At 42.6% G+C, this 12,465-nt stretch overlaps 1 protein-coding gene across 2 annotated transcripts in view; it reads right to left on the bottom strand.

The window, feature by feature from the left end:
- Positions 1–12,465, bottom strand: part of LOC140239905 (RNA-binding protein 38-like) — a 171,231-nt gene that overhangs the window by 100,198 nt on the left and 58,568 nt on the right. The window lies entirely within an intron of this gene.

Raw genomic sequence — 12,465 nt, 5'->3', positions numbered from 1 at the left:
ATGGCAATGGAGTTAACAAATGCAGTGTAGCTGGGACGTTTGGTACAGTGTAGGTGGGTATTTTTCTAGTGAGAATGCAGATCGCTGTATTGATGGCTAAAGTGTTCATTTTAGATATCCACGCATACCCTATGGATGTCATGTTGTGGTCAGAGATGGCATATAATCCACCACAGAGGGCAGCCACACAATGTTGCGGTGGCATAAATCATCTGCACATAGCAACACATGTCTCATTTCATTACATCGGGTCAGACCACAATTTCTTTTTGTGAGCGTGTGGGTGGGGAGGAGGGGGGATGGGGAGGAGGGGGGATGGGGAGGAGGGGGGATGGGGAGGAGGGGGGATGGGGAGGAGGGGGGATGGGGAGGAGGGGGGATGGGGAGGAGGGGGGATGGGGAGGAGGGGGGATGGGGAGGAGGGGGGATGGGGAGGAGGGGGGATGGGGAGGAGGGGGGATGGGGAGGAGGGGGGATGGGGAGGAGGGGGGATGGGGAGGAGGGGGGATGGGGAGGAGGGGCGATGGGGAGGAGGGGGGATGGGGAGGAGGGGGGATGGGGAGGAGGGGGGATGGGGAGGAGGGGGATGGGGAGGAGGGGGATGGGGAGGAGGGGGATGGGGAGGAGGGGGATGGGGAGGAGGGGGATGGGGAGGAGGGGGGATGGAGACTTGATTCTACACTGTTTATCTCAGTGTTCTGTTGGCAAATTTTGTGCGCATCCTTGGCTACCCCCACAGGCATGAAGAAAATCAAAACAATATTGTGGCCCTTCTGTGAAATGAGAACATCTCATGGTATTGACAGAGGAAGAAGGCAGGTATCAATTTTACACTGTGGTCCACTCAATCACACACTGTGATATGCACAGTCACACACTGTGATGCACACAGTAATACACTGCGATACACACAGTCATACACTGGCCACCGACAACAAAAAACAAACCCAGTGTGTTCAGAGGTCAGTGCATCTTACATGAAAGTGAAAAAAAAAAAATGGATTTCACACACAATGGCACAGTTGTATTACACAACTTACTAAAAGTGCATTACATGTAACGTGTATTCGATGCATCCAGCAATGCATTGCTACAGTAGCACACCTACATCATGTTATGACACACTGTATAATATAGCATGCAACATGCATTAAAAAAAAGGACTAGGAAAGGTTTACTAATGCTTTTAAACTGAGAGGGATTTGTGACTATTTTTGTGTGAAGTATGGTATCTGTACAAAATCAGGAACATTTCATGAAACTAGACACAGAAATCACACACTTTCCTATTCAATGCTGACGAGATGTTCTGTCTTTTGTCAAAACCTTGGCCTTGTGTGGGGGTTGCATCTTCAATTTTACAAATCACATCGGCAATGCATACATTAAAGTTTAACTTCACATGTTGCAAAAACTCTTGCCTTGCCACGCCACAGTGCACAGGAATGTTCCATGTGACGAGAATTCATCAAACATAGCGCCATCGTGGCGAGCACATGCATGACTCATGCAATCTTAGAAATGAAGTGCACGATGATACACTCTGGCAAGTTTTGACATTCAGGCACGCGTCAGTCATAATCTGCATGTTGCATGCAAACAGTAATCGCCGGTCATGATGTTCTAATTGAAGTCGGCAAAAAATGGCAGTCGTGTATTGGCATTAAGGGGGGTCATTAGGGAAGATTTTGGACCTAGGGAGAACGACATTCGGTGTAAGATGGTGGCACGGGATTTTCTTCAGAGATACACAATGTCTAAACTGTCGCTTCTCTCTTTCTCTGGCGCTACTCTCTCATTTCGAAATGGCTCTAGCTCCTAATACTGCATCTGGGATAGTATTTAGCGCAAACTTCCTTTGCAGCTTGTGCATGTAGCTATGGGACTTACACTGCCACTAATGAGAGCACTAGAATTTTAATGATGCCATTTATTCAGGCAGAGGATATAGTGCGCACACGGAACATGGCAATGTGGGGCGTAGGGTCCAAATTCGGGGCACGATGCGGCCCCGCAGAAGAAACCAAAAGTGAGGAGCGGAGATGTATGAAGACCGATCAAACAAACCGAAACAGTGACTCACTAACGATTTTTTTAGAAATTGAAGTGGCGCCGAAATGTTGGCGCAATTACTTATGCTGGTAGAGCAGCAGGTATGCTTGTAATCAAACATATCATGAATGAATAATAATGTGTTAGACAGGGAACACATGTCTGATACAGATAAAAGTAGACAAGTACCGAAGCGATTAGTTTTATTGCAGACAAGAAACTTCCATCATGAGAGTGGCTAGGTGGAGATGACTCAGAAACGCTAGCACTGAATTCTGTCGTTTCTGCCTGTTAAAATTTCAGTAAAGTTTAGCACTCCAAGAACACTGCGTGTGCTCAAGTTCATACTATTTGTTTCTGTGGTACGGTAGCTGTTAAGTTTCAAACTGCATGTCTAAGGGCAAACAGATACTCAATATCCAAAGTTGCACTTGACGAGTCGCTCTGGGGTAACACAATCAAAGAAACCCCCTAGTACATACATACAATCACTCGTGCAATTTAGGACAAGAGGCAATCCGCAGAATTCCAAGTAGCCATCATCAAAACTGACACAACTCAACACTTGCATCTGCACGCGACATGAGTAAGGTGCTATCATCTAAACTTTAATCCTCCCATCTACTTGTAAGAGGATTTCATCTGATGATGGGCTTCTTCCTCATCATCTTGTCTCTCCTTTTTCTTCTCCCGTTTGATTCCCCGTCTCATCATCTTCATCTCTTTCTCTTCTTCTCTGTCTCGCGCTGACGTCGTTTAGACTGGAACCAGCCCTAGACGCAACAAACCGAAAAAGGCTCAACCACGAAAAGAAGAAGGACGAGTTCAACTGGGGAAAGTAGGAGGTGAGGCTTTGCTTTCATCGCTAGGTATCTCGCCGGCATTTAGATGCGGATGATACTGTGTTGACGATGTTCCAACTTTAAATCCTCGGAACTCCTCTCAGAGGAAAAGACCCCTCTCTCTCTCTCTCTCTCTCATGCTCTTGCTACCATTCCACTTTCCCCTGAACATGACCTGCTCGTCTGCTCATTTGCGAGGGATGAACATCATCTTGCAACATATTGATGTCTCGGGACATCTTGGACAGTACCCAATGAATATAATTACCATGTCCGAGTATCACACATGATACACCGTGACAGAGATAATATGTGGAGGGAATCAACGGTAGACACAAATCTCATAGTCTTCACCAATATGTTACAAGGAAAGATATACCACCTCTTGCTACGTACTTTAATATACAGATTTTAATATACAACATTGTGTTTTACGATACTGATTCAGCTGCCAAAGAGGTGTTACAGTCATCAAATTCTTTTTGCCTCCTTCACTGAGGCTCCTTGCTCTTTTATGCCTCAGCTAAGAATATTGTTCAGCATGATGCTGCTATACACCTGAGCTGTAAACTAACCATGCTATGGATTATAACACCATAGGTTTCTAATGTGTGGATTATCTCAAAGATGATGTTCCTAGAAAGAGAGGGTTAATTCTTCATGCAGCAAAAAAAGCTTCCAGTCCTCTCTAAACATTCATGTGTCATCACATTTGATGTCAAAGTGAAAATCCAAACATTTCATGACACTGTTGCCCAGAGCAATCAGGGGCAAAATATCACGTTCCACAAACTCATGTGAGTGTTTATATTTTGTAATCTGACAAAACTTTGTTATCCTGCAGTACCACCACCAAAAAAAAAAGGTGAAATTCCCTCTCTTGATGTTTTATTTCTAGCACTCAGCAGTATGCACCGGCCTCATTTCATTCTAATTTTCATCTTCATCTCTAACGCCTTACTTCCATTTCTCCTCATTTCTGACAGGACAAAAGGTGAGACTCTTTGGATGGACCCAGCGGGAAGGTTAAACATGACTCTTACCAAGACAATGTTGGGTCCACAGATGACTTCCCGGCGGGGAGCAAATAGCTATATCTGGTTCTCGGTGGAGGGTTGGGGGCCCGCGGGAGCGACCTTGCTCGTCCATTGCAATTTGTTGTTTTTTCTCGCAATTTTCATCAATTTTGCTATGATATGTGGGTTTTTTTGGGCATAACAGGAAGATGGAACAGGAATAAGGGTGTTCGGTTTTTTTGTCCTAAAACTCCAGCCATACATATATAACTGAGAGAAACCCACTGATACGTCTGCTTTCAGGGAAAAACATGACGTCAATTTCTGCTAACATTTTCTGTCTCAATTGTATCAATAAAGCATTATGGTCCTTCGAGTATACATGATTTCCACAACAGATCTCTTTCCTTCTACCATTTAAGCCTTTGCCTGCTGGTAGCTGGTAAGTCATGTTTAAAACTTTGGGAATTTCAAAATCTCACAGGGAAAGTGTTAATGCAAAAATTTCCCACCATTCAAAAAAGCCAAACATCCTGGTAGGATCTAAACGAGTGGTTTCAGGGATGATCAAGATACCCACCTCTGCACACCACTGTGGAAAGCTTGGGGATGCCGGAAGATGTTTTAAACTGACTGTAACAGAGTAGCAAACAATCAAACCAAAATGATTATAATACAACTGTGAGATAAAGGAGATTCATTTGTAATGTCATGACAACTCTCAGTGTATGACACCTGATACTTCAATATGATAATTATTTGAGGTACCACATTTGTGCATAGATCAAGATGTACTTTTCTCCAGACAAATATCTACAAATCCAATTCATTTCTTTCAAACAGAAAAAAATAATGAAAAGCTATCACTGAATGAGTGTACCTGTTGAATACACATGTATACAACTCGAAGCTAGACTAAATTTGCCAGCAATTGGGTAATTAACTTGTCAGGAAACAGGGAATACCAACAAATTCATAATGCCACACTGAAGCCAAGCATGAACCGGGAGTGAGAAATGTGTGACTTGTTCCTTTAAGCGAGCCGTAATCCAGATTCGGCCATGAAACTGATGCGTGTTGTCAGCACGGCAGCCTCCTGCCTCGGCCCGACTGCCCAGCCTGGGTTTACATAACGTGCCTGACAGGGGCGCACGGAGGTGGTGGGTACAATTTCACGGGCGAGGGGCTTGCACAGAACCTCTCCAAACATAGCGAGGGTGCGAAATACGATGGCAATGATTTCCAGCCAGAGAGGGAGAGAAAGAGATAGGTGGAGACAACAACGGGAGAAAAAGAGAAAGTGGGGAGAAAGAGTAGAGCAATCGAAAGCCGACTAGCCCTTTACTGGGATGCTGGATCTAGCTTGCCGTAAAATTGTCCCATAATCACGCCTGGTTCTATTTACATCGAGAGTAAACATGACCAGGAGTACGGCATTTTTTTTTTGGCACTCGTTTGATGCAGGAAGTGCATCCCCAGCTTACGCATTCCTTCTTTCGGTTTCCCCGCTAAATACTGCATCGCAGCACTATTATTTTAATAAGACCCATGAAATAGTGACTCTAGTATTCTCACAATAACATATACATATATGGTACTATTTGACAAAATGATTACCCTCATGATAATTTTGCACATTTGACTTTGTTCTCAGACGTAGCCCTGCATCGGAGGTATCTTTTCACGTCAATGAAGACACCAAATGAATTTACATGGTGCAATTTGACATGTTTTGATAAATAGTATATAACGGAAACCATGACTTCATAAAAAATACATAGTTTCATTATACAAATATCTAACATTAGGAAAACATCCAAGGATTTTCTCAAAATAAGTGAGCAATTTTCCCGGGCAAGTCACACACAATCCATTCCAATATCATGAAAAGACCTTGCTTTTAATTTTCTACCCAAACTGATATCGCATGCATTAAACTATCAGCTTTTAGTTTATTGAGAATATGATATAAATACATGCCATGTAGAAAGATACATTGTAGGCCTTGAAACCACTCTCTCTGATCATCATGCATGAACACGGCTCTCCACTTTAAATGTAAATAGGCACGAACAGGCATATTAAGGGTTTGCCTTTTAAAAGCACATCGCAGATGCAGATTATATTACTATTCATTCATAATTTTGAAGGCAGCACTTTCATTAAATAACTACAACTGTACAGTTTTCCTGAAATGCATAGTTGCTTGTCTAGAGAATGACTTTTCAATACTCTGCTGCTGCTTCAAAAGCCAGAAATTAGTTCCAGACATAATTTGTGAATTGGTATAGACATGCTATCACTCTTGAGTCCATTGAAATGTTTTCATGTGTATGGATGCATGCGCTCATAGGTACCTTTCGACTCCACTCTGGTTTTTTTAGCTGTGTGAGTGCTGCATATAAACTTGTGCACAATTCCTTATGGGGATCCCGACATATGTCCTATATAAGTCCTTGCCAATCTTTGCATTACATAGTCACCCCATGAACAGTCCCTTTAAAATTGTCTTTGGGCAATGCCACTGTCTTCATGACACACATTTGGCAATTTCATTTGTGTAAGCAACATAAAATAAGAATTACCCATACAAGTCCTCTCAGAGAGTGAGGCATCTTCTTGTTCTATGATCATATCTCTTTACATTAATTACATGAATGTTTAATTTCTTCTCTGCTTCTTTAGGTGCGGGTGATTGGAGCTAACAGATAATTCTTCCGGTCAGACAGTTGCTGCAATAAGGGCACAAAATGTACAGAGGTATAGGGATAGAGAAAGACAGAGAGAGAGAGAGAAAGAAAGAGGAGGAGAGAGACAGAGAGAGACCAAACACGAATTGGGGGGGGGGTAGCTAGGGAGAGCTATGGGAGAGAAAGAAGCTATGTTGTATGCCTACAATGCAGGCTGGTATTCTGCGACTGGACAAAAGGACGAGTCACCGGTTGGCCAGTAAGTTTAGGCTCGATGCCGACCATATATGGGGATGGCATCACAATTGAATTGGGAGTAAAAAAAAAAAAAAAAAAAAAGGACTTGAAGAATCACAGAATGGTGCATCAGGCATTACTTCCTAGGGGAAAAGGTTGAAGAAAAGGTCACTAGCTTGAAGATCAAACCTCATTCAGCTACACACACACACACACACACACACAAACTCACACACGTACACACACAGAAAAAAAAACAGGAGAAAGATATCTCACACATGGAATTTAAAATCTAATTATTTTCTTTATTCCTTTTTTTTTTTCTGTGATCAGTACTATGCTATGTTTAAAGTATACCAATGGTAGATGCAAATTGCTAACCTCTGGACAAATATGAACCATACTGTAATTTTTAATATGCTACATTATTGTGGCAACCTTAAAATAATGTTTCGATTAGAAGAACTCTGTAAAGTGAGATTACAGTATGTCGCAGAGATGTCCAGGGACACTACAGGCAAAGCTACAAGGGACTGCCAATCCCTCTATTTCTACAACTCATTGGGTTGATGCGTTTTCCATCACACAAAATGCACATGGCTTTCAAGATGGTCCAGCGGAAGAGAAGGTCAAAGGTTAAAGCCACACTTCCATTAAATCCCCGTAAGACCAATACCTGCCCCTGTTCCTACAATCTGGAAGAAGGGGTTGGAGTAGGGGTGTAAAGGCGAAAGCTTAGCGATGCGATCTGCACTACACCAATACCGGCCGAGTTCATGTCCTCTTCAAATCTTGCCACTGGTCCCATACGTACGGATGGGGGATTCCAGCTAAATTGGCCAGTATTATTCAAAGACGATGCAAGGGCACTTTTACATGCTGTATGTATCAAACGCCCACGTGTGCATGTGTGTCTTTGTGCTGTAAGGAGGGGGTGGGGCGGGAAAGAGTAAGGGAGCGAGGGGGGGGGGATAGGTTGAGGGGGCACTTTGCATGGATCAAGTCCACAACCTCAAGAAGAGACACCAGCTCTCCAAATCAAAAATCCATATCTGCAAATTGAAAAACATCTGTCCCAAAATTGGCCATCTCTCTGCCCATATCTGAAATGCCACTCAAGACTCTCTACCTTTCCTTAGTATGACAAATCTCCCATCTATTTTTCATCTCTTTTTCTCTTTCCCCATCTCCCTCTTCTTCTTCTCCTTCCCCTCCTACTTCTTCTCTGATGTAGCTATTCCTCCCAGAAATTGAAGCAGAGCACATGTCCCACTCTTGTAACCTAAATGGGGAGCTATCCGTTCTCTACATTTCTGATTTAGTGTGCGGAGATTGTCCCTCAGGATGGCTTGGGGTGAAAGGGACTGGTCAGGCACCCTGGGTTAAGTGGAGGAATTTTACTCTCTCTCTCTCTCTCGCTTTGAGGGGAAAAATAAAACTTGCAATTTGCCTTTGTTTCCATCGAAAGCAGATTGGACCATCAAAATCTATGGTTTGTTTGCTTGTTTCCATTTCAATTCTAAAGAGACTCATTCCAGATTTACATTCTCCATTGGTCTAATTTGGTAATGTTCCTGATACAAATGGAGAAAAAATGACCAACAAAAACAAATCATAATAATAATCTGATTTGGACTAACTTAAACTGGCACTTTTTTCCCACTCATTCTATTTTCTTATTCTGAAATATCATCTTCAAATTCATGAAATTCTTCCATCAATTCAGTGCTTATTTACGTCGATGTAGGGCAATTTGTCAATCAGTTGCAAGAAAAAATATCATCTTTGGATTTTTTTTTTCTTTGTGTGTTTTGGCCTTTTATCTTTTTATTCATTTTGTTCTTGGGGTGGGGTGGGGGCAGGGGGTGAGATTAGGAGAGGAAGAGAAGGGAGGAGGGGGAAGGGGGGGTAGTGTAAGTGGAATCCACCCATGAAGATATCGCATCTGCTGCAGGTACTCTGAGGCTCGTTAATGGTGTACAGCGAATGACAAAATCATTCATTTCAGACCGAAAACAAACTGTAGAATCCCCACGGGGGGGGGGGGGGGGGGGGGGGGGAGGGTGAAGGGGCAGAGGGCAGGGAAGGGGTCAGCTTCGATCGTGTGAATCAATTCATCATCATCATCATCAGCCACTGTAAACTATTCATACTTTTGCAGCAAAACATATAAAAAGACCAAAAACAAAACAAAAGGGTTTTTTCCCTCCATATTAAACAAAAAAAAGAGCTCAAACACACGAGGGAGTTCTGAAATATTTGAGGGGGAGATTATATCTGATGGGGTTCTACAAAAGTGCAACAAAAGAGAAAGGCGTGCATGTTATGCGGCTCTGGCAGGGAAGGACCACGCAATGCACATAACCTCGTAGAAACAGCTGTTGTGATGAGCGAACATCACCGATGGTTTTCCTCCTCTCTCGTTCTCTCAATTTCTTTCTCTCTCAGCAAGCTGAAGATGGATAGAGAGGTCGGAGGAGAGGGAGCAGGCGTGGGATCGCTGTACAGGCCAGCCACCACTGAACTTGGCTTTGGGTCGGCTCTTCCCCTGCTCAGAAATAGCAAGCATATTAGTCACAGGCCGAATGCCAATTAGACATTGTGTGGATCCAGTTGGAGCGACAGAAAGGAAAAAAAAAAACAGATGACAAGGGAAGTGTGTAGATAAGCAAAAATGTAGGAGGGAAAATAGAAAGAAGGGATGAATAAGAGAAGGAAGGAGAGTGACAGAAAGAAAGAGGGGAGAGAGAGGGAGAGAGAATTAGACAGGCAGCAAGCACTAATGGGATGGAAATTGGGCAGGCGGATATCCAACCAGAGAAAATGGAAGTTGGGCTGGTGGAATAGGAGAGACCCTGGCTGTGTTGTACGGCACAGCACAGCACAGCACAGCACAGCACAGCCTTGCTTGTGTTATTATACAAAGGGTAGATCGACGAACCAGGAGGGGTGACCTTGGCTCATGAGTGTTAACGATGCCAGAGTATGATGCCCCTTTGTGCATCAATGCAAATCCGGGTGCGTTACAAAAGATGGACACTCTACAAGCCGTATGCACAGACAATAGAAAATGTGATTACACTGACGGTAATTATTTTGATTTCACTGTTTTCTCTGAAATGAGCAAAGACGGTGGCTCATGCAGTAACTGACTTTTGCCTACTTATAGAATAGGAGAGGGTTCTTTTCTTCTTTTTCTTATGCTCTTTAGTGGAGCGGCATTTTGACTGCTTTGCTTGGGAACACAATTGAAATGTTACATAACATGCAGTGTTATTTTGTGTAATCGGCACAGGATTAAGTAAAATACCGAGATGAGGGAATTTCCCTCAATCAAAGATGATGTAGTTCTTTGTTATTTCCCCTCTAATTCCAACCACCATCCCAATGTAATGAAGGACATTAATGTGATAAATGATGAAACAGAAATAGAAATAGCGTAGTTGCCTGTAGATATAGATTATAAAAATAGAAGGATATCTTATGCTAGAAGTTGTTGTTGCAAATACCACAAAAACAAAAATCATCAGGTTGATAAAACATTGTAGGAGCATCATTGTGCAGTTATCAGAATCTGCCCCATAGATTCTTGGAACTCGTCACAAAGTAGGAAGAAGGGGAAAGACAGAAATTCAGAGTGAGGAGAAAATAGCCAGCAGACACGAAAGAGAAATAGAATGGGAGAGTGAGCTGGTGAGAAGAGGAGAAAGGATGCCAGGACGGAATCCCCCACAGAGAGGAGAACATGGGTGCAAAAATGCTGAGATGTTGAACTGACGACATCTCCCCGTTCCTCCGCATCAGTGATGAGATGAGCGTGCCATCAGCCATCAGCAGATAACTGAGAAAACAGCCACACGAGCTGCAAAATGCCCTCATTGACATTCAAATTATTCATCCCGCTAATCACTCCAGACTCCGGAAAAAAAAAAAATCACAGTCGCCATCGTGCACACTGATCAGGAATTCGCATCATATGACCTCATTGCTTGCCAGAGAATAAGTTCTTGTCCCAAGCGAGGTGTCAAAAAGTTTGGGGAAATTCATCCCGCTCAGGGAATGATTGTTCACGTCACTCCAGCCCCCTTGCTATGGTGGTCTGCGAAAATGTGCAACGCAATGACACACCACAGACCACACACACACACAAAAAAAGAAGATTTGCTTGCAGTATACAACTGCATCGACAGTCATTAGCTCGTGAAAGACAAACTTCTACTCATATGGACTGACTTGTGCTTCTTCTTGCATTAAACAGTGAGAAGAGGATGGCACAGTTTTGAAAGAGCCTCAAAAGATTTGTTTAACTACACCTCAATCGAACTGATGGGCATAGGTACCCCTAGGTGCTATAATTGTTGTGATTTCAAGATACTGTGCTTGCAAGTTTGCATTAAATACTGAGGATGTTATTCTCTCCGGGAAGAGTTTTGCTTCTCCGGACAGGCCAGAAATAAAGATAGATACGGAATGCCCGGAGTGTTTTGGACGATAACAACAAGATAAGTTTTTCCATTTTAGGTCGGCAAGCCTCTCTCCTCCACGTTCGTCCATCAGAGTGCATGATTAGAAACGTGTCTGAAGTGTCATCAAATGAAGACGGATCGTCCGCGCAGTGAGTAATTGGTCAGTTTGCACTGGTTGGCCCTGTAAATCACGGACTCATCCACCTCCTCCGCCCCGGTTTATTTTTCAAGATCTGACAGTTCTACCGCGCTAGACTGGCAAAGACGATATACGAACAGAATGACAAATTAGAGGCCTGCTAATAACCGAAATAGACCAGTACAGCATCAAGCATGATTGTAAATGGAAATGCTACATAGGGTACAGTTGTACATCACTTCTTTCTTTTTCTTTTTTTCTTTTTCTCTTCTTGCTCGAGTGCATACTCTTTTTCCTTTATCCTTACTGCCAGTATTAGAAATCTACTAGGATTTCATACCCAAAGGTCACTTGTAATATGCAGGCCAAAAATGGCAGGAATTTTCCACAATTCATGGGGAAAGTGTGTTGCATAGATTCTTCTTTCTATCTACAGTAGGTAAGTCTTAACCCAAGTAAAATCATTTGGATTTAGGTTTAATGCTGCTAAACAATCATAGTAAATTTATCCCAAATCAAGGGGAGAAAATCAAAGTCATTTTTCATGAACCTAATCAAAAGTGAAAACTCACAATCACATTGATAATCTTTAAAAAAAAAAAAAAAAATGAGTAATAAACTAACATGTCATTTTGGAAGTAGAAATTAAGTTCAACAGAAGACGTTATTGGCACTTAAAGATATAGTATTAGATGCCTAACTCTAGCCCGGGTCTATGGTTTTTATAGTCTATTACCATGTTCTTGGTTGTCTCTTTGTTTTACTACACTCCGAGTCTCCCATCTATTTTAGTCTTTAATAGTCTGGTTGGGTATTGTTGGGTTTTTTTTTAAATCAAATAGCTCAACCACTACCAGTTATCTCTTATATCAGTAAGCACTCGCAGGTTACTGCTCCATGCTCCACCCCAGATTAATTTACACTGAACATTTCGAAGACCCATGCTTATGATGCTACAAATACGGTACAATCTACAATACTCGGTGCTGATGAATCTATGAACTATGAAATGTAGATTATGAA

The sequence above is a fragment of the Diadema setosum genome, chromosome 16 (assembly GCF_964275005.1).
Source record: "Diadema setosum chromosome 16, eeDiaSeto1, whole genome shotgun sequence".
Lineage (NCBI taxonomy): Eukaryota > Metazoa > Echinodermata > Echinoidea > Diadematoida > Diadematidae > Diadema > Diadema setosum.
Note: the sequence above shows the minus strand (reverse complement) of the source record. Positions and strands in the feature narration are given on the sequence as shown.